Source organism: Protopterus annectens, chromosome 10.part0 (genome assembly GCF_019279795.1).
Source record: "Protopterus annectens isolate FY-2018-M chromosome 10.part0, PAN1.0, whole genome shotgun sequence".
NCBI classification, from domain to species: Eukaryota; Metazoa; Chordata; order Ceratodontiformes; family Protopteridae; genus Protopterus; species Protopterus annectens.
The window spans coordinates 1,090,146,708-1,090,169,835 of record NC_056744.1 but is presented as its reverse complement, the minus strand read 5'-3'; positions in this window follow the sequence as shown (position 1 = coordinate 1,090,169,835).

Here is a 23,128-nt window from a genome sequence, read left to right as displayed (position 1 = left end):
TTCATTGCAGTTGTTGGTGGTAACTGCATATATACATATTGTATAAAATCTTAATAAATATTTTTACAAATTGGGTATTTTACATGTGGTATTAAGGAACTTTTTAGTCTTTTTATATTGCCAAGTAACTTTGCTTTATTACTTTGTGACCTGTTGAAGTTTCAAGTCCCTTTAATGTGAATCCTGAAGTGGTGAAAAGGTAAGTACAAGTCTTCAAATATATCAGCAAAGTGTGAGACTCACTGCTATACCTAAAAATCATTTTCTTCAGGAGAACAATCCACCCTTTACTTGCTAATGTGGTGGATAGTACAGCTCACTCCTCCATCACTTATATACTAATTCTGAGATCGCTGTGCCTCAGAAAATAGGAATATTCCCAGATAGAATTTGCTAGTGCATATTTCCTTGTAATCAAATTTTAATTCTCACTGCTCCAAGGATTGCACTTACAGTCCTCAATCGTGCAGTTGGAACCTAGGAACCTGCATAAGTTTATTAGCCTAGTAAGAACACATTACTTCTCGCTAGCCTAACATTATGAAGTATACATTATTAAAAATGGGTCTGTTTTGTAGGTAATATTTTCCAGTTATTATTTTCATTTTTTTAATTTTATTATACATTTGAGATTTAGATTCACTTGTCTTTAATTACAATCACCATTCCCTTGGAGTATTTATAATTAAATCAAATATGCAACAGCATTTTCATTATAATTTGCTGTTAATTTTATTTCTTGGTATTTAATTAACATGGCTATCCTTGATATTATGTATTCTGAGTACATATTTTGTGTGTGCGTGTGAGTGTGTGTGTGTGTGTGTGTGTGTGTGTGTGTGTGTGTGTGTGTGTGTGTGTGTGTGTGTTGGACATATATATCTGCATATGTGCATATGAGTGTGTTTGTTGTGTTTATGTGCATGTGTGCACGTGTGTGTGTGTGTGTGTGTGTGTGTGTGTGTGTGTGTGTGTGTGTGTGTGTCTGTGTGTGTGTATGTGTGCATGTCTTCAAATATTTATTTATTTATCTATTTATTGCACTTGTTAACCAGGAAAGTCTACTGGGCCTAGGTGAGCCCATTTTCAGTACAGGCCTGGGGAGAAAAGTGCCACATAACATTAATAGTACATACAAGGAAAAAGCACAATATACAGTGTATATACAGTCTCAGTGCATGGAAATAAATATTAAACACAGTGGTACAAGTTATTACACATCAACACTGTGTATAGTTTGATCATCGAGGATGGAGTTAGTGAGGTAGGGTAGCAATTTTGATTGTTACTTGGAGTTTTGTAGGCATAAGCAGTTAAATTCAGCAAGTCAGAGAGAACTCCTAAGCAGTGTTATTGTAGAGGGATATAGTAGTGGATAAGATGTTAGGAGGTACTATTTAGGCACAAATACAGAGTCTATATTATAACATCAAAGATGCAAAACTTTGAATGTTACAATATCGAAACCACTACATCGAAGGCTGAAAATGGCGAAGCCGCAGAACATCGAATTCTTACCTTGGGCAAGATTTCGGTGGGCCATTCCATGGCTTCACTATTTCCTCCAATGTGGTGCAATAGTTACAGACCTTAGGGTGAAGGTGCGGGTTAAGGTAAGTGGATAGGTAGGAATGTATGTATGGTTTAGTGTAGGGTTTTGTAAAGTGTATGTGTGTATATTAATTAGTTTGTTTGTGTATAGTTTCTTAGGGTAAGTGTGCGATAGTTACGGACCTTAGGGTTAGGGTGCAGGTTAAGGTTAGTGGATAGATAGGAATGTATGTATGGTTTAGTGTAGGGTTAGAAGTAGGGTTTTGTTAAGTGTATGTGTGTGTATTATTTAGTTTGTGTATATCTCCTTAGGGTAAGTGTGTGATTGTTATGGACCTTAAGGTTAGGGTGCGGGTTAAGGTTAGTGGATAGATAGGAATGTATGTACAGTTTAGCGTAAGGTTAGAAGAAGGGTTTTGTTAAGTGCATGTGTGTGGATGATTTATGTTGGTGTTCTTGTGTTGCTTGTATGTTTCTCGGAACAGCAAATTGTTTTCCCTGGAAAAAAAAATTGCTATTCTAAGTGTTCGATGTTATCACATTTTGAAATTCCAAGTTCGAGCTTATGGTGTTCGATATTTTGGAATTTCGATTATGTGATATAGACCCCAAATACATTGCCAGAGAGAAGAGAGGTATGATCTAAAAGAATTCTTAAAGAGAGTATGAATATCAAGATTACTATAAAAAGTTATGGTTAAATTGGCAATTAGATACCAGAAACCACAAAGATACTGGAAAGTTAATTCTTTTTTACCAGTTTTATCGTGTTCATACTTTAAGAAATGTTTATATTATTTTTGTTTTAAACTTGTAATACATAGGTCTAAAAGTATTGTGGAAGTGTTACAGTAACAAGTGGCACACTAATCCTTAATATCCCATGAACATGGGATTCCCAAAGACTTCAGAAATAAAATATGCAGATTTGCCCTCCTTGCCAGCAGCAGATCTCACCATTGCAACCTCCTAGAACATCAAAAATAGCTCTTAACCATCAAAAGACAACTTATTTCTTAAGTACTCTTATTCAAAAAAGACCATGCAATGGCTTTGGCATACCTTTGAGATAGAAACTATCCACCCAGTACCAGGTTTGCTCTCTAAGAAGTACACACAATAAACATATGACATAAACAGACCTCCATATAAACCAGCTAAAGCTATGACATTAAGCAGACCTCCATATAAAATGGCTACTAGAGAAAGCGCCTTCTCCCAACTAAACATGGCATTATGGAACAGACTCCCAGCTGAATTAATGTGCCTGGAATATCTCAAGAGCTCTAAAAAAACTTCGCCATATACTTGCACAAGGAAACTTAGCGTAAGAAGTTTAGTTAAGAATGGTTAACCTCACCATTTACTATCAAGTAGCATACTATCTTCAACAGGACTGTCACTATGAAATGTTGAATTCTAACAGCATGCCACCTCCAGTATGACAATCTTTCCTTGAGTGTTATACTGAATTCTATCCTACTTGTTTTATGATATGTTGAAATTCAAATTAGACTTTATTTATAGAGAGTACTACTGCTCCCCATTCACATAAAACAAAGTTCATCCCTGTCCATATTCAATTGCAAATTGGATCAATGGATGGGAAACAGAAAATTTACTCCAGAATGGGTCTATATCAGAACATCTAAGTATTAAAACTTCAAATGTTCTGATATTGAACACTATTCAGCAAACGCTAAGAATAGTGAAGCTGCAGAACAGCAAATTATTTCCTCTGGAAAGAATCCGGTTGGCTGTTTCTGTGACTTCACTATTCTTAGCGCTGTGGTAGAAAGTTACAGGTTGGATTCAGGTAAGTGTGTGATTGTTTGTACGTTAGGGTTAGGGGTGGGTTAAGTGAGTTAGGGTTAGGGTGCAGATTAGGCGTGTGTGCGATAGTGACAGACATTAGGGTTAGGGGCAGTTTAAGTGAGTTAGGGTTAGGGCACGGGTTAGGTGAGTGTGCGATAGTGACAGACCTTAAGGTTAGTGTTTTGGTTAAGGTAAGTGGGTAGAGAGTGTATGTTTAGTTTAATGTAGTATTAGATGTAGGAATGTAAGTGTATGTGTGTGGTTGCTGTTTGTTTGATGTGCTTGTGTTGTGTGTATGTGTTTCGGAACAGCAAATTATTTCCATGGGAAAAAATTTGCTGTTCCGAATGTTTGATATTTTCATGTTTAGATGTTTTGTGGCCAATGAAATAGCGTTCACTATTTTCATCTTTTTATAACATGATATAAACACTCCAGAACTGCCTTCTGTAATACTAATGAACAGAGGCAGCTCCTAAATGCTTTATCTCATGCATGTGTCTCCTCAAATTATCTATGGTATGATCCTAGTAATTACTAGTAGGGACAATATTTAATTATTAGTCATGGGATGGGTAAGTCCAGTTTCTTACCAAATGTAATAGGTTAATTTGAGCAGAAAAAGGGAAACTGGATAGGCTTGAAATAGCCCACAAGGGAGCTAGCCTAATACTTACCTATAAACCCATGAACCTGTTTATGCATTATTAATATCGTGAACAATTTTGGTTTTACTGTTAACTCTACCCATGCAACATTTATTTGTAGATAAGACTCAGTAACAAATGTAAGGTCTACAACCAGTATATGTTTGTTCCAAGATCCTTTAAAAAGCCTTTAATTTTGCATTTGTTCTTTTTATCTTGTGGTTATTGAATATTCATGCTATTTGCCTTTTGTTTCTGTACTTTCCAAGTCATGGTTGAAAAGGATCTTTGGACCAGCTTACCTACTCTGCTACTAAACAGTAGATAAATAAATGAATAACTTAATTAATAAATGGAATGCTAAAACACCCATTCACCTGTAACATGACTGCTGCATATCACAATAGCAGACACATGTTTCTGGTTAGCTTGGGAATTAGGAACCAAAAAGTGGAGAAAACACCTGAGTAAAATAACTAATAACCACCAAACCACAGGGTAGCCTGGAACTATAGCAGGAAGATAAACCAAATCTCACAAAGTCACAAACAATCCAAGACTATTTGTTGCAAATAACATTGAGCTCTTTTATCCCTTGCTATGGGACTTCATCAGAATGTACATAGGTAAAATAACATTGAATTTAAATAACAATGTTCAAGAGCACATGGCAAAAAGCAACAAATCCTAGCCTGCATCTAATCAACTATAAAATGAACCCAATTAACATAGTCAATAAAAACACAATTAAAATTCGCAAATATTGAGAATACTGAGGATAGATGCAATAATATGTGAAAGTAAGAATGTAGCTTTGAAGACATTATTCCACACTATATAATAAAAACAATTTCCCCCCTATAATTTGGAAACTCTTAGCTTTAATACACTGCTGATGGACAACACGCCATTTAATCCAGGAAATGAATTAGCTTCCAGGTGCAGTTGCCATAGCAGCTGCCTATATTCAAGCCTTTGCTCCAAAACACCACATCAGACATCAAGAATAACTTGTTCAAGTACGAAAAACAAAAACAATCTATTATTTGAACATGTTAACTTATGTCTATTTAAAGCATTATTATCATCTGAATTATTTAAATCATAGTAATGTTTGTAGATATGCTTTTTTAAGCTATGTTCAATTTTACTCATGCAAAAACAGTGACAATAATCACAGAAGGACATCAGGAATAACTTGTTCAAGCACAAAAAAAAAGATAATTTATTATTTGAACATGTTAACTTATGCCTATATAAAGCATTATTATCAAATAAATAATTTAAATTGGTTTACTGCCAAAATGATGAAAGTCATTACAAAAATCCATTCAAAACCATGGACAAAAAGGCCGAATCACAGATTTCACTTAGATGAAATGTTGAATCTGCTGAATGAATTCAGCAGATTCAACAACATTGTCGAACATAAAACGTGATATCCACATAGGACCTCAAATAAGTATAACTCCTGCATTTCATGTCATTTCTTTGCAGGGGGGGTAATCCCCCCTTCACACCCCCACATCCCCTGCTAACTGCATATTCCAACTCCGAGATCGCACTACAGTGAAGAAAGGGATTAATGTCCCAATCTGCACTGTACCACAATCTCTAGCTCTTAGATCAACTTCATATCAGTGAATGTGCAGTGGCATTCGTTGATATGAACTACTGACAGTCAGCAACACAGCAAACAACCATTTGCCATCCGATATCCCATCTGCAGAGAATCTTTGTTCAGGATTTTGATTGCAAACCATTTAAATCATAGTAATGTTTGTCGATGCGCTTCTTTAAGCTACATTCAGTTTTACTCATGTAAAAACAGTGACAATAATCACAGAAGGCAAGGTATACAACTTTGCTAGAATTATAATTATATCTATATGGGAGTTTAAACTCACAATCAATGCTTTTGAATTTTAAAGAATCACCTATATGTATGAATTTACATTGTGCATACACACCACATTTTGACATACCTCTCATGGCAGAACTAGAGGTCGACAAAGGCATACAATTAGCAGCTGATTCAAGCTTTTCTTTCAGATTAAAATGCCTCTTGTACACAAAATGTGGTGCTTCACCCAATATCCTTCCAATAGTGTCATCACTAGTAATAAATTTCCAGTTGTTAATCATGAATTGTTTTATCACATTGATATGGGGGACATAGTATGCTCAAAGGTATTAGTAGTAATTTCCTTCTGACTGATCAAAGTGGTCTGAGGACCCATGCCTTACAAAGGGCTAAAACAATCATGACGTGCTTTACAAACTTCCACTTTTATCTCATTAAGAAGCTTCAAGGAGTAGACTCTCTTGATCTTGAGAAAACATCTCCATGAGTTTGTCTATTTCTAAAAGAAAGTGTTCATCCCAAGAAACTATTCTTGAAATGCAGATCATCTGGCCCTTAATCAAACTTCTCCTCTGTGCCGGGGCATGATTACTGTTGTAATGTAAGAACTCACTGGAATAAGTTGGTTTTCTATATAAAAGAGAAGTGAAACATTTCCTAGTGCTATCTTTGACCAATGCAATATTTAAATAATCTCTAAAGAATAAGAATAGGCCAACTGTAAAAATTCAGTAGTTGCATTTACAAAATTAATAAATTGTTGTAATTCTAGCACAGTTCCTTTCCAAATAAGGAAAACATCATCAAGAAAAAAAATAAGGAACAAGTAAATGCATCTGGTCAGTCACAAAAACATAATTCCTTTCTTAGTACCAAAGAATCATATTGGCATAAAGGGAGGCACATGCCACCCCCATATCTATACCTGAAAGACGTTTAAAATATACACCCTCAAAAAATAAAAGGTTATTACACAGTACAACTTCCATGAACTCTACTAAAACATTCACTTGGCTGTTTGATACCTCTGCACAAACCAAACATGTCTCCCTAAACCATTCAACGCCAGTAGAATGGGGTATACACAAAAAAAGGTCAATGACATCTATAGTGACCGATAACCAGTGCTCGTGATAAAATTCTTGCTTTAGGGATCTTAGAAAATCACAGGAATCATGCAAAATGTAAGTGAATTTTGTGCTAAACTTTTTCAAAAGCCCATCTATATATAGCACTAAGGGATGTGTTTTAGAACCTGCCGCTGAAACTATGGGATGTAATGGTGGACTGTTTACATTTCTATAGACCTTAGGGATGCCAAAGATAACCAAAATCACTGGCCATTCTACAGTCAGAAATCTGTAAAGAGTCTGGCCAATGGAGCTCTGATCTCATTTCTGCGGAGGGCAATGTTGATCTCATTCCTGGAGATCCTATCATACTGAGCCCCATTCCCATTATTGAGTAATTTGTATAGTCTGGCCAAGTAATCAATAGAATCCATAATAACCACCCCCCGCCTTTATCAGGTTTCATGATTCTTATAGCGAAGATATTCATGGATTACCTCAATAAAGCTTTGTCTTTGTTTAAATTATAACCCCCTAAGTGTGTTACTGTTGAACACAACATCTCAAATCCTTTTCCCATTCTCTTTCATATGCCTGCAGAGTATGGTGGAGTGGAGGATTAAAAGTACTGGCTCTACTGAAATGTTTATTATGTATTTGTAAGTTAGATGAATCATGAAACAATACTTTAAGAATTAAATTTCTGGTAAACAGTTTTAAATCTACTATTAATTCAACAATATCGTATCTAAAAGTTAGAACAAAGGTGAAGCCTTTCATAAGTAAATCAAAATTACTGTAATTAAATATCTTAAAAATATCTATAATTTAAAAGTACTGATTGTTCAGAAGCAGTAGAAAAAACCCACAGGTGATTAAAATCTTCAATTTCAGAAAAAACAGATGGGAGAATGCTTACATTTAACATCTGGTGTTCTTGGTTCAGCATTTTTTGCTGTAATGTTATCACCAAGGATGATGATGGGAAGTCCATACCTGATTGTTGTCTTGCTGGTAATTTGTCTGACTGGTTAACCTCTCTGACCTTTGAAGGGGAGGAAAATCGGACTGGTGTAAAAAATCTTCACAATTACTGTCACCTTGTACCCAGTCATAAACATGATCCACTGTAGAGACTAGGATAACTGTGTTATCTCGTGAGTCCCCCTGATTAGAATAATCTACTCTCTGAGTAGCGACATTTTTACCATAAGGTATGGGGCAGCTGTAGATGTTCCCCCAGTCATCCATACTAGGTGCTTTACTGTTCAAAATATTATTCATCGACAAGATAAAGTCTGCATAAAACCAGACTTCAGTTGTTTAATATATTGATGACCCTTGATTTATTTGAACAGCTTATCTGGTTTGCAAGAAATAACTCAAGAATCCTTCTGCTCTATTGAAACCCAGCTTAACAATTCACAACTTCTCCTCAACCAAAAGAAAACAAAACTAATGCTGTTCATACCTAAGCAATTCAACACTCAAAAAAATCTTTTTACTATAACCTCCATGAATAATAGAAACATTTAAACAGTGTCACACAAAAATCTGCTGGGAGTTAATCATATATAACCAGAAATCAAAACACGATGTTGGTGTCTTCAGTCCAATAATTCAGAATCGGTAAAAATGTCACATGTATCACTGCAAACACTTTTTTAAAATAAAATTAAATAAACACTGTAAAATTTAGTTTCACCTCAAATACATTATGAAACTTGTTTAGAAGACTATAAACAATAGCAGACATTTCTTATATAAAGTCATGTCATAAATCACATGGTCCCATCTAATCCCATTAATTCCACCAAGTACTTTAACAGTAGTCAAAACTTCATTGACTTCAGCTTTAAAATGGGTAAAACAAAAAAATAATCATTAAGCCCCAGTTTCCTCTCAGCATCAGTCCTTATTTGCCAGAACAAATCCTAGGCTTCCAGTTGCACAGTCCAAGCCCTCCCTCCTTAAACTGATCTTCTCTTGTTGTAACACCTGGAATAAAAACTTATCTTTGAATTGACTAATGTGCCTATATAAAGGTATATATTAGATCAACGAAATGGCATTGCAATGAACGCCGTTTTGCCAACACATATAGACCGAAATCCCAAAACAGTGAAAGCTCAGGTCAGCGATTTTTTTCCCAGGGAAAAAAATCACTTGGTCTGAGTCATGACATTGCTCTTTACCCCACTTTAGTGCGATTGCAGAGTTGGTATATTTAGTTATCAGGGTTTGGAGGGCACGACCCCCATATTGGGGGTTGTGGGGGGTGAAGACCCCCACTTTGCAATGTTTTAAGTGGTGTGTTGTGTTTTGTTGGTCTACCGATTTTTTTTGACCTGGGGTTTTGCTGTTTTGGCATTTTGGTCTATATGTGTTGGCGAAATGGCATTCGCTGTAATGCCATTTTGCTGATCTAATATAATCCCCCTATACAATCCATTATTAGCATTTGCTTTTTTAATGGATGTGATCATAGAGTTGCGTCTATATTAGATAATCAAAATCTACTTACCTCAAACCTGTATTCATCGACACTGAAACAGTGAATTCATGTCTGGGAATGACAAAAACTTTCCATGTAGATAGACAGACATAGATATCTAGAGAGAGATACTATAAGACTTCCATTGGATTGATGATCCAACCAAGACAGAATAATTGTAAGTACTGTCATGATTTAAGATGTTTTCCATCTTCTTTGGTTTGACATTCCTCAAAACCGATGGTTAACTGATTTTGTCAATGGGAAAAATGGACAAAAAAATAGCTGTTTTATCAAATGTGGCTAAAAGATACTATTGCATACCACATTAGAAGAGTTGCTGTCCCAGTTTCTACCCCAGCTTAACAGATTTATCTAGTTTGCTTCCATTTCATCATCCATGTTCTAAATAATGATTTGTGGCCTCTAGAATTCCAAACTTCTCTCTGCTTTTCTGGAATTCAACTGCTGGTAGATATAGATAATGCAATAATATCTGGCAGAACCAAAAGAGGGTGAAGATTAGACCTGACCTGAATGAAGGTTTGGAATAATGGGATAGATTCAGCAGCCCTAATCTTGTAAGCTCCAAGGAATATATTAGCTTTTGATAAGAAATTCCAGGAGGATGGGCTTCACAAAGAAAATCCAATATAAGTTTCTATAGATTAGACAATATTTTGTTAAATTAAAATTAGAAAAAGTCTTGCAAAGAAAAGGAATATAAGGAGGAAGAACATTTTAATAAATTCTTGTCATAATTTTTGGGGGGGACTGAAATAAGAGATTAGAAGGGTAACAGCTGAGACAAGGATACAATGGCAGATGATATCTTTACTCAGAGTTAAGTATGATTGCTGTTCCATTCCAGACCCCTGTTTAATACAAGCTGTTCAAGGGCATGTCTGGCTTCATTTAAATGGAAAAAAGACATTTTATCCCTATTTACATTCAATTTCTAGGATGCTGACAAAGAGGTCAAGCACCTATAGCACGTTACCAATATAATGAATCAGATAATCAGATTGTACACGTCTTTCATGAACCATATATTAGCCAGAACCTTGCAAACCATTAGTTGAGAATCCCACTTTGAATGTTATTATTTAATAAAAATATTAAGGCTTCTACCACTAAAATGAAAAGTAATAGGGGCAGCAGAACACTTTTCAGTCTACTCAGTTAAGACAAACAGTATAACACAGTATTCATTTGCAATAACTTAAACAAGGGGTTGAGTTGTCCCTTATATCCTAAAGGAAATCACATGCAATTTCTAGAAAATTACAAACAATACTGCCACAAGGATTTTGCAGTTTCTTTGAGGACATCACATATTATAAAACAGTTTTTGGTCTTATATGGTAAGATCAAGATAGGCTTGTAATTTGCAGTATGAGTATCATCCCTCTACCTTTTCATATGAATGATACTATACAGACAAAGCATGCATAAAATAAGTCTACTCTAGTCACATCTTCAAAAACTACCAATTACCACCCCAACTTTCTTTTTGTGAGTTTTATAGACACCAATGGGGATTGCCAGAGAAGCAGCAAAGGAATTTAGTGTTATGGCTGGGCTGACAGCCTCCTCTTCCCACTGTCTATAAGTGACAGCATGTAAACTATCAAAATAATTTTAAGAACAGATTGACAGTTTTCAAGCTGTCATTAGTGATCTCACTTGTGATTGCCAAAATTTGAGAGTTTAAAAGTTATTAAGTGATCTTGGTCTCTTAATTTACAAGTGTTAAGCTGCTGAAAGTTTTTTTTTTTTTGTAAATTTTGCATGCCACTTAGATGTTGACACCCAGGGCAGGTGTTCCATTCATCCTGCCCTTGCTACAGTACTGCCAATACCATAAAGCCCAGGTCTTTTTCTTCTTATAATGAACCAATTGCTTGGCATAATTCAATTATGGCAAAAGCATTATTCAATATTTCTACATCATGATGGGACAATTTGAGCATTTACTTCACAAAAAAAAAAAATTCTCAACTCTCTAAGTAAGAGCTACCGTTCCCGACATATCCGATTTTATAAAATTCACACACAAACTGAAAAGAGGTCCCTGGCTAGAAAGAAACTCTAATTACATATGTCCTTAATATGACCAATAATCTGTCTCCCTCCCCATCTTTCTCTCTCTAAACCTTCTTATTAATAATTTGGTGGTTCTCTGATATTTTGCCAGGAAAGCTTTCATAATGTCACCCATCTATAAAGAATTATTTCATACTGGACTCCAAATGCAGTACATTTTTGTGACAGATTGCTTTCATATAATTCTCTCCATATCTGTTATTTGTTATTGTGAAGTTCCATAACTGTTATTCTTATTTCAAGTTCAATTATGTTGACCTGTACTTGTGCCAATCTATTTCTGCTATTATGCATGGTGGGGGGTTTATAGCTTAAATTTAAAATATTGCTTTTTTGAGGTCATAGAAGTATTAAGGACATAACAGTCTAGACAAAACTGCACTACTCACAAATATTCCCTGTCCTCACTATAATTTAACAAAAGAGAAAAAAATCTACACCTGTAATTATTAAGAGTCCATGAAATGCCCTCGGTTTCTAATTTTACAAGCTAAGTTTTGAGAGAATGTCTGAAAGATTGCCAATCTGCTTAGCTTTCTGCAGGTGGCCTATACTTACCTGAAAATAATTTATATGGCTAGCAATCTCTTTTGTATTCACCAGAGAGATAAAATCCCTCCGAAAAGGGCTCTGATACATGAAGAATCTAATAAAATGAATCCTCTCTGCATTTCAAGTATTCTAATTCTGTGGCTGGAAAGGTAGGATTTCCCTGTGGCAATCTTGTCTAGTAAGGGTGATACTTGCATACTGAGTCTCTCCCTGCAACATTTGGAAGCCATTTTCTCATAATGCTGTCAACAGCATCAAGAAAATCAGCAAATACTTCAGTATTTTTAATATTAGGCCCCTTAAAGTTATCACATAATTAAATTCCATCTGATTTTCTAATCTTCCTGATATAACATTTACAGTCTCTACCAGCAGTTTTTTCTCATTGTCTGTCACTCCATACTAGAATTAAATAGTAATAAAGTGTCATAAATTGCTTAGAATACTACAGCCATTGTACTCCATCCTTTTCTTATTCATAAAATTTCTTAAAATTTTAATTTTCATAATTTAGTTTCCTGTTGTAGTGTCATCTGTGTTTTTAAGTGGTTCAGTACAGAAAGACATTTTTCTTGATATGTGCAGAAACACTTATTTTGACCCAAAACAATATTGTTAAAGTCAAGTCAGACTATAGCAAACATGAATTGACATTATCAGATTTCTAAACACTGGAAACACAGTTACTATCAGAATTAGTGATTACTTGTATATCAAAACTAAGCAAAACCAAAAGAGAATAGAACAGTAAAACACAAATAAGTCTCACAAAATAGAGTTCCGCTATAGCAATCAATAACATACCTTACAAAATAATGAAAAGGCTCGGCCCTTAGTTGTCCAAAACGAGATGCATAAGATAGTGAGTGAGGGGACCAATGACTGAGCATTGTCAAACCTTCACCACGGGAAGATAACTCTGTCAAGGGAGCAATAATTCAAAAAGAAAGAGATGAGTAGTTAAAGTTTTAATGTGCTGATAAACTCCTCTCCATCCTGTACAGCACAGCTAAGTGTTTATTGGAAGAAATGCCAGACAGAGTAGTATCGATTTATAAGTCAGAACTAAAATATCTGCTTATTATCATCTTATAATGCCAGTAATGAGGATAGTCGAGAAAAAAGACAACATGTCCATGCTGAAGGGACTCTTCACCATATTAACTCATTCCCTCCAATGGAGCTCTGGAATTTTTCACTGTAACTTCCAATGGGCGGAGCTTAACATTTTTGATAGAATCAAATTATGTCCATAAGGGGTACTAAGGAAGTGTAAATGGTAAACTCTTCAGCACAAACCATTTTTATAGTGGTAGCATTCTTTTGATTCTATGTCTTAAACTGCATTTTATAAGTCACAGTAACTATAAAGTTTGTAATATTTTGTAAATAACTTACAATAACTCAGTAACCATTCAAGTTACAAACACACTGTCAGCAGCATTTTATTCACCTAGCTGAAAGCTTTCATATGAGGCTAAGTAATTTTGTCTGTGTTACTTGGCTGCCAAGATATTTATTTATGACAGCATAAATAATTATACAATGCTAAATCATTAGTATTCAAAAATGTGCATGCTGATTGGTCAGCCCAACAAGCATGTACATAAATTGAGCAAATACCAATAGAAAAAAGTCGGTTGCACTTTCTTCTATTGGTATACGCTATGAAAGTATACATTTCAAGTGTTCAGATTTTCACAGTATACAAAATTTTGCCTCATATCTTAGATCTGTCCCTCATAAAATTTGTGTTTTTTTGACAAATCACTGAAGAATGAAGTCTTTAAATAATGATATGCATTTCAGTTTCAGAACTCATATCCTTCAGACAATGGATGATAGCATAAATCCTGTTATTCTAACAGCTTTCTAAGTTTATAAGAGCAGCATTTACAATAGGGACCATTGTCTCCTGTTATGTAAGGCTCTGTGACATTTCCTTAGCTAAGAGGTTGAGAGGTATGTCTGGTGGGTAGAGCATATACAAGGGAAATCAGGTATGTTATGCAAAAGTAAAGAAACGGACCTGATTTTCCTTCTATTTTTGTCCTGTCTCTCTCATACCTCTAAACTGCCTGGGTTTTATAGTTTTTAAAAAAAAAAAAAAAAAAACAACGATCTTCCTTTCTCCGTTGCTTGTTTTCAACAGTACTAATGTACTCTGCAAGTGTGGGAATGTTACACTACAGCTCCATTATACAAAGACATTATTTAAGAAAAGTAAGCAATTTTTTCTTTAATAATGTCATTGTATAACAGCAATAACCTACTGAGCTGAGGTATATGATGATTTAACCATAACCACTCATCTGTTATTACTTAAATATTATATAAACAAAAATTAATTTATATTTACCTGCACTAAACAGAGATCAACTATCAACACAGTTATGGCTGCCATTGTGTAAGCTTTAAGATGAAATATTTTTCTACTTTGTATATAGCATGGTTTTGGAATTACTAATGCAAATATGAAGATGCAATATTTGATGCCTAGAGGCATCAGTAGGATGTAACTGCAGAAAAACCTGGAAGTGTCACCCGGCTGTATTGAATTAAGGAAAGCAGCCAATGTGTACTTGACTAGTCCTTACTGACAACATTTAAAGCAAATATTTCAATAAATTGAAAAGTTATTGTCTGTCTACATTTCAGAAATCATTCCCAGAATTCTCCTCCCCCTCTTATAATGCAACCTCTCTTGCACATCCATCAGAAACTGGCAACCAGCCTAAGAATGAAGGAAATTCTTGAAATGTAGTTGTTAGACACATAATGGCTTTTCACACAGGTATCCTAAGAAAGTCTGTATGTTAAACAAAATGAGATCAGTTCCATGAATCCTACAGCACATGCCTAAGCACCTTGAGTTTTGATAGAGACAAAAGTGTAAAACTCTTCATTGAAACAGTCCATGGTATTGACATTTAGATGGGATCTGCTATAAGTATCTCTTCCTACATCCTCTCTCCAAGCAAAACTGCCTGTGGTGCTGTAGAATGATTGATGGATTGATTGACTGATTGAGTGATTGATTGATTTAGTTAGTAACTGACATTTGTTTACCAGGAAAGTATGACTGGATCCATTTTTATTAGAGGCTCAGAAGAACAGAAAATATGTATATTTCATATTACGATATACTGTAAATACATAGATTAATACAAATATTATTAAACATATGACGTGTAGAAAGAATACACATGCACCATAATTAAAACAAGATAATTGAAATATATTTACTTGTTATAAGTGCAAGAATGTATTACTCATTCATAAAGCAAATGCCAGAAAGAAAAATGTCTTCATTGGATCAGAAAGAGGAGAGGAAGAGAGGGGTGACTGAAAAGTAATATTTATTAGAGGTGATAAGTGGAATAGATATGGGAGACAGGAGAAATACTGAGTAAAAGCAATATTAAGAGAAGGGGAAATAAAAACAAGGAAAAGGAGAGCTATACAATTTATATAGGTATTGGAGGAGAAGGAGCTGACATTTTAACCAGGAGAACAGCAAACGCAAAACCATGAGTCAGACAGGAATTCTTTTAGTTGTGGTTTAAATAAATGAAAGTTATATATTGAGATCGCCCTGATTGGTAAAGGGATTGTACTCCAGACTTTTGCTACACAGTGTGAGTACAAACTCTGACCTCAGTTTTTGTAAGGCTTATGGATGTCAGGTAGACTTTTGTCAGAAGACTGAACGTGATGATCTGGGAGGTATTTGGTACTTATAGCTGGGCAGAAAATGGGATTCAATAGGATTTCGTGTGTTAAGAAAAGTTGGGTATAATTTAGTTGGTGGGGTAATTCTAGCCAATTTAGAGTTTTCAGTGCAGAATAGTGATGTGTGGTATGACCTGTATTAACCTTATATCTAGCTACCTTGTTGCAACACTTTTCTAGTTTACAGATTTATAGATACATGGCTGAGAATGACAGTGAATCATCACAGGAAGAAAAAAAACTCTGCAGGTTTGTCAGTCTGGGAAAACATACACATTACCTCACAGGAAGAGAGGCAGTATATACCAGAACTCTGTCTTGGTCACTGTAGCCTGCTAATACTTGCATCCCAGACTATAAGCTTGAGGTCACAGTTTTGGCTCTGAGTTTGTCAAAACAATTCTTAAGCAGAGATTTTTTTCTCACACACACACCATCTGATATCCCACAAACTATAAAACTAACGCATAATTTGCAAGGTAATGGACTATATTATGTCTGATTTCATAAGCGTCAGTGTAAAAATCTTATTGCTGTAGACATGCAACAGAAAGAGTTTTGTCAAAAGGAAAATGTGTCTAATTATTTTAGTAAACTTACTTGAAATTTTCAATGAAATTGCAGATATAAGTCATACAGTTGATACACTCTACCTGGATCTTATCAAAGCCTTTGGCACATGTTCCTCATACTTAAGTGGTATGTAAGTTTAAAGGCCAAAATGTAAAGTCTAATGTTCTAAGATGGATAGCAAACTGGATAAAGATAAAACCTGTACAGGTAAAGGAATAGGTTTCACCTAAAAAAATGACTAGCACAATTTGTTTTTTTTTTTACATCTACTTCTCATTCATATAATATCCTGTAGAGTGGTACTCTAGCAAGGGCTAAACCACACAAATAAATTATAAATTAAAATTCGCTTAAATGAATTGCAAAAAATGTAGCGTTATCTTCTTTGACAAATAAATCTCAACATTAACTTATAGTATAGATAGAACTCCACTCCAAACTGATACTTTCTTGAGAAATTTCAACACTTTCAAGTCCCTATCCTTTGACCATCAAATAATAACAGTAGTCATGAAATCCTTCTATTTAGCCCAGTTAATAAAGGTAACTCATACATGTCAAAAAACATTATCATTTCTCAATACTCTACCCTGTTCAGACCAGGTAAAGAAAATACTGCTCACTTTAGTATGCATCTATCCAGGCATATCACACAGCTAAAATACTCCAGAGGTTCCTAATTGAAAACATCACCAGAATAAAGATCCTCAGCTACTGAGAAAGGCTTTTTAGATATTTGATTAAACCCTAGCTGTTACAAATTCCTGTGAAGCCATTTATGTCTGACATTCCATGCTGTTAAGGATGCATACTTCCTTAAACTTGTATGCTTCCAGAAAACAGATGGCTCTAGAAATACATGGACTAATGAGATGAACCTCCATCAAGAAATAAACAAGACAGGGTAGAGGGAAAAATATATTCATCAATATTTTCTCCACCACATATAAAACAGAGTTATGTCCACACTTCCTTTAAGGCAAGCTTTGAAGACCGGATGAACATCTGTCAAGTCATTCCTGAGACTGACTTGCTTTGCCTGTCCTGCAAACAAAATGCGACTTATGGTGGTAGGTATTGACAAGGAGATGATGCTCAGTGAACTGACTCTGTTAAGTAAACCCTATTTAATCCATAGAGAAGCCCTTTTTGTCCAGTACCCATGTCTCTGCTCTGTCCAGTATTATTCTTCTTTCACTATATTTTAGTAGTTTGTTAAATTCAACCTCCGATTTCTCTTTCAACTATTATCTTACTATGGTCATCATCATCCATACATTTTCCGACTGACAATATTTTTTAAGGGCTTCAGTTCTGACATTTACCTATTGTAACTCTCCATCCATGTCACTGTAAGCCCTTTTTTCAAAGGCTCCAACCTCTGCAATTTCTTTCTGAAGCTGTTTGACCTCAGTCATGGACAATTAAAACTCAGTCACTTCACTGCTAAGCATTCTTTTTATGGCCTAGAAGAGGCCACTAACCAACAGAAACACATTATCTATCTAGTTCCTAGTGGTACTCATGGTCAGCAGTAAACTTCTAGTTTTAGTGTTCTTGAACAGGTATTAGTGCTAGTGTCAACTGCTTCTCTCTCCCTCTCTTTCTCACTTATTCCTTAATAACTCCTAAGATAAGGGATGACACCATCACACACTCTTTGTACTCTTCAACAGCAAAATGAGTTTTCAATTAAATGGATTCTTTCATTTGGGTTTTAATGAAATGAAATGAAGATTCAGTGAAATATAACTTGCTTTGTAAATGAACCTAATATCTGTTTGTTCCTTTGTTATATAATTCCTTGGAGGTATTCCATGGCAAATTCAGATAGTGTCTCTACCATACAGAACCAAGATATCAATATTTCATTCCCATTTTAGTCTCAAAACAGTCATTTGAAGCAGCAAGATTACTATAAAACTAATGAAATGTTCACACTACTAAACTAAAATAGTCACTTCCTGTGGTTGTGCCACAGTGGATGAGAATTCTTTAAAATTTGAATGAGACCACCAAAGTCACAAGAAAGAAGAATCTAAGTCTAGTTTGTCAAAATTATAGAAGCTGCAACTCTGAAAGGTTCACAGGACTGTAAACATCCTCTGAAAATCCTTCCATCAATTAACCTTAGAATATGACTTTTCAGGTCTGCACAATGAAGGGAAATATTTCCAGAAAATTCTGAAAATTTTGCACAAGGTTTCATTTCACTGTAGAGCTTTAAATAACATATTACTTTTACGATCATAGTGGACTTTACGGTGAATCGCTTTACAGTGACAATATTGTTGGAATTGCCTATCACAATGTTTTTGAGATATTAGCCTTTTAAGAAAATTGTTGGCCCCATGAATATTAATAATATACATTGTTATAATTTCTGACTACTAAGACATAAAGACACACAGATATATACACAGACACACCCACACACAAAAAAATATCCATTCTCTGAGGAAGTACTGTGTGGAAACAACCATCTAATAGATTTTAAAATATCACATTTCTACAAGTACTCATCAGATAACTAGAAACTCTGAGAGTGACATTTAATGTAGGAATATTTGAATAACAAGTACCTAAAAATCGTATTGTGTGGAGTAAGCCAATATTGCTTGGTTTCAGATTAAAATTTGAAATTATAATATGGCAATTTACTGAAAGTGGAGTTCATTAGGAATCTGATTACTTTTATGTATTTGCATTAACTGACATGTTTATTATATTGATAGGTGTTTTAAGAGATGAAGTTATGGAAGACACAGACTATACGGCAAAGAAAGAAAAAAACAAAAACTGTATAAGGGCATGTCAGATTTCTGCAGTTATGCATTTTGTTAAATTGTCTCTGTTACATAATCCAGTTAATATCAGTCAAGAAGTCTGCTAGCATTATGAACAAATATAAGAATTCAATGTAGAAGTATAACTTTTAAGCTCTGAACATTATAGCAGCAGCACACTTCTTTAAAAATATCATAGCAGAGCCCACAAGGAAGAACATTTTTTTTTTATTTTCCAGAGTAAACGTTCTTTAGACACAAGCCTCGAGGAGTTTGAAGATGCACAAGTTGCACAGTTTTCAAAACCTCATGCTTATTCATTCACAGCCACAGCTTTTACTTATATATATTTATTCCTGCCATGTCTGCCTTCATCTTTCCTGATGGGCTACAGAAGTTTTGCTGAAAATACACTAAAATGACAGACTGCCTGCCAGGGAAAGTTAGTTGCTAGTTAGCACATAATATCCAAGTGATCTGTCTGTCAGTGATAGGCAAATGGCAGATGTAATGTTAGTCAAGGGTATTTTAATTTCTGGTGTATGCAGTGGATTCATCATACAATACAGTCACTGACACTCCCTCCAAAACAAATGCACACTGCCAACATCAGGACTCCACATTTTCAACATTCATCCTTCAACACGCATATCTCACCTATACGTCTACATGAAGAGTTACCATTTTTCCCTGTTTTACCCATTAAAAGAATGCAAATTTTTCACAACAAAGGTTGATGTCAGAAAAATGATTATGAATATGTATTCACTTTTCACTTTGATTTCATTTCATGCAAAATATAGAAAAAGATGTACTTCTGAATTTGTCTGACAGCCTCTGATGCATCATTTATTAGTAATGCAGGCCAGACTGATGTTGACCACACCTCCAGATATACCACAATATATTATTTTTTACCAAGGATTCAATAAACTCTGTGTAGGCTTAGCCCAAAGCCTACACAGAGTTTACATTTTTGCATGCTGTGCATCACACTTACACAAATACAAGTGACATTTGATGGCCAGCAAGAGTGTTACTGGTCAGGAAGCCACGTAAGCAACACGAAGGCATATAAGGCAAGTAGCCAAATTTACCTACGGGCAAACATTCTGCAACACTGAACAAACAGTAACAATGACTACCAGGGTTTAATGAATGCAGTAATAACACATTATAGAAAAGTGTACTCAGTGTAATGCACACTATAACATGTATTTGGCATACTGAAATAAAGGCTTTGTGGTGATCATCTAGGGTACATAGCATACACTATAAACACACTAGTTTCAGGAAGAGTGTGCATTGAAAAGGGCCACAGACATGAATGGTAGGCATGAAGAAAGAGGAAGAGGACACGTGAAACATAATAATGTACACCAGGTAAGTTCATGTCAATATGCATACACCCCAAAGACAAGTCAATAGCACAAAACATAATCACATATGAATATAATACAGTATGTAATGTTGTTTATACCTCCTGTGTGGGTATATTCATACCATCACACAGTTATGGTATATTTTGTGACTGTCACACAAGGTCACATATTGATGGAGATGATTGGTAGTAATATAAATATCCTGACATGATGACTGGAGAGGACGTTTAGCAAGGACTGTATACACAATAGGGGTATATGCATATTGTAAAGGTGTGCAAAATGAGTTGCTTGAATATGACCGAAATGTCAACATAGCTCTCAACCAATCAAAACACATAGCAACAGACTCATGGACAACAGTAGACAGAAGAAAGCACAATCATGGACAATATCAGAATAATATCACCATTAATCTGTGACACTAACATAAAATATGTGATGTTGAGTTATTATACATGTTCTGCATGAACTGCAATGATTTGTCAGCAATCTATAAGGGGAATCAAGAACACCATCCCCAAAAATTACCAATTTTGGAGGTATTAAGAGGGACACTGTTACACCTGTAGGTTAAATTACAAGCAATCCTGGCTAGCTGAGAGGTTTTCATGATATGTATAAGCCACAATCCACACTAGCATGAATGTAACCCATGCTATCAGTGTTGTCAATGAGCTGTGTATTTACTGGGTGCATCTCAGGAAAACATGTCACACATGCATCTTCTATAACACCTTGAAGGGAAGTCTGTACTGTCAACTCCTAATGGTTGCATCACAAAGAATACTTTTGTATGACCAAAATGATGTGTGGAAGATAACTGTGCAAAAGTGATACACTTGAGTAAATCATCCCTGGCAAACATAGGTATCTGCGATAAGGATATCAACACTTAAAGACAACACACTATTAACAGTAGATTCCCCACACATGCATTGTATTGCATTCATTTGCAACAGGTAATAATAATGGATATTGTCTGCAGCATCAGCAACTGATGGAGTGAATTAAGAAGTGAATGGTACAGCAATATGTAAGACTGATGGCAATGCATCAATATGCCTATGTATACAGAAACTACAGCACTGCAGTGTATTGTCAATGAGTGAGTACACTGTCACTGTGATGCTGTTCAAATACCAAATAATTAGATGGAGCACACTTTGTATCAGTGCATATCAATCCAAAATATGTGCCACATGATCGTTGCCAGCTTGACGTTGCCATGGAAACTTTTATACTACCATGATATCCTGACATGCATGAATAACTGTTCATGCAAACTACCAAGAGGTAATACTGTTGTGATGTATTGGTACATCTGTGATGCTCAACAGTCACACTGTAGCTGTACCTAGGATACAATTGTACATCACAGGTTTATAGGTTTATAGGAGAGTACTAGAATATAAGTCCCAAGGTCCCATAAGAGACTAGCAAATGTGTAACGTGCTTCACAATTTTAAATACCCATGTGAATGATGTTGACATAGGTATGAGCCTATGCTATGTTATTTAATATCAACTGCCTCTATCAATGAGGGACATGGCTGCAACAACAGGAGTACAGTCATTTAATTTTGATTAGCCATCCATTGATCTAGGTTGCACAAGAAGAGTGTTAGGCAATGCCTTTGGTTTACATGACTGAGAAGCTTGTTCCAGAGAAGAGGTAGGAGTGATGTATCTATTTCTACAACATGATTTATGTCAGAGGGTCAGTTAACATCCTTGAAACAACTCACCATTGTGCAGTTTGCATTAACAAAGTGTAACATTTTCATCATGGCAAGATTGGAGACTGCCCTGCAGGTCAGACACAGACCAACCCTTAGCAGTCTGTAGGAGATATAATACAGTGACAGAGCTTTCAATCTTTCTGCATAGAATTGCTTATTTATACCATGTACTGTCTTTGTGCGATAACTCTGGGGTTCCTCCAGCTATTGCAGATGTGTGGTGAAGTACATGCAAAAGGGTACATAGTACTCAATTATTGGTGTGATGAGGGCTGAGAACAATGAAATTATAATGTCCTTTGATGTGGATAGCATACCCATACTTAGGAGTTGTGCTACATACAAGGGATTTGTCACCACTGTGGTCACATGCTGGTGGAATTTCTGCTTGCTATCTACCTGAGTACCAAGATCACATGCCACTCAGTCTACTCATAAGGGTGAGCTGCCTATATTTTTATTAGCTTGCGTGTTTGCTTTCAAAATGGAATGATTATGGTTTTTGTTCCTCTAGTGTGTCTCCACAGCTCTGGCAATGATAATTTGTGCGGGCTAGTACTTTCTGCAGTATATCAATAGCGTTCTTGGGTTCAATGATTCTTCACAATTTGCAGTTGTTCACAAAGTTGGTCAGACAAAGGCTGCCTAATTTTGTCTTGACTTCTGAAAATTAAATACTGAACAGGAAAGGGTTGAGTACAGAACCCTGAGGTACTGCCATGGCAACTGGAGGTGAATTCACAAACTTTGACAGTACATAACCTGTCTGTGATTCATTTGCCTACCCACTTGGTGACATAGGTGCTCATGCCCA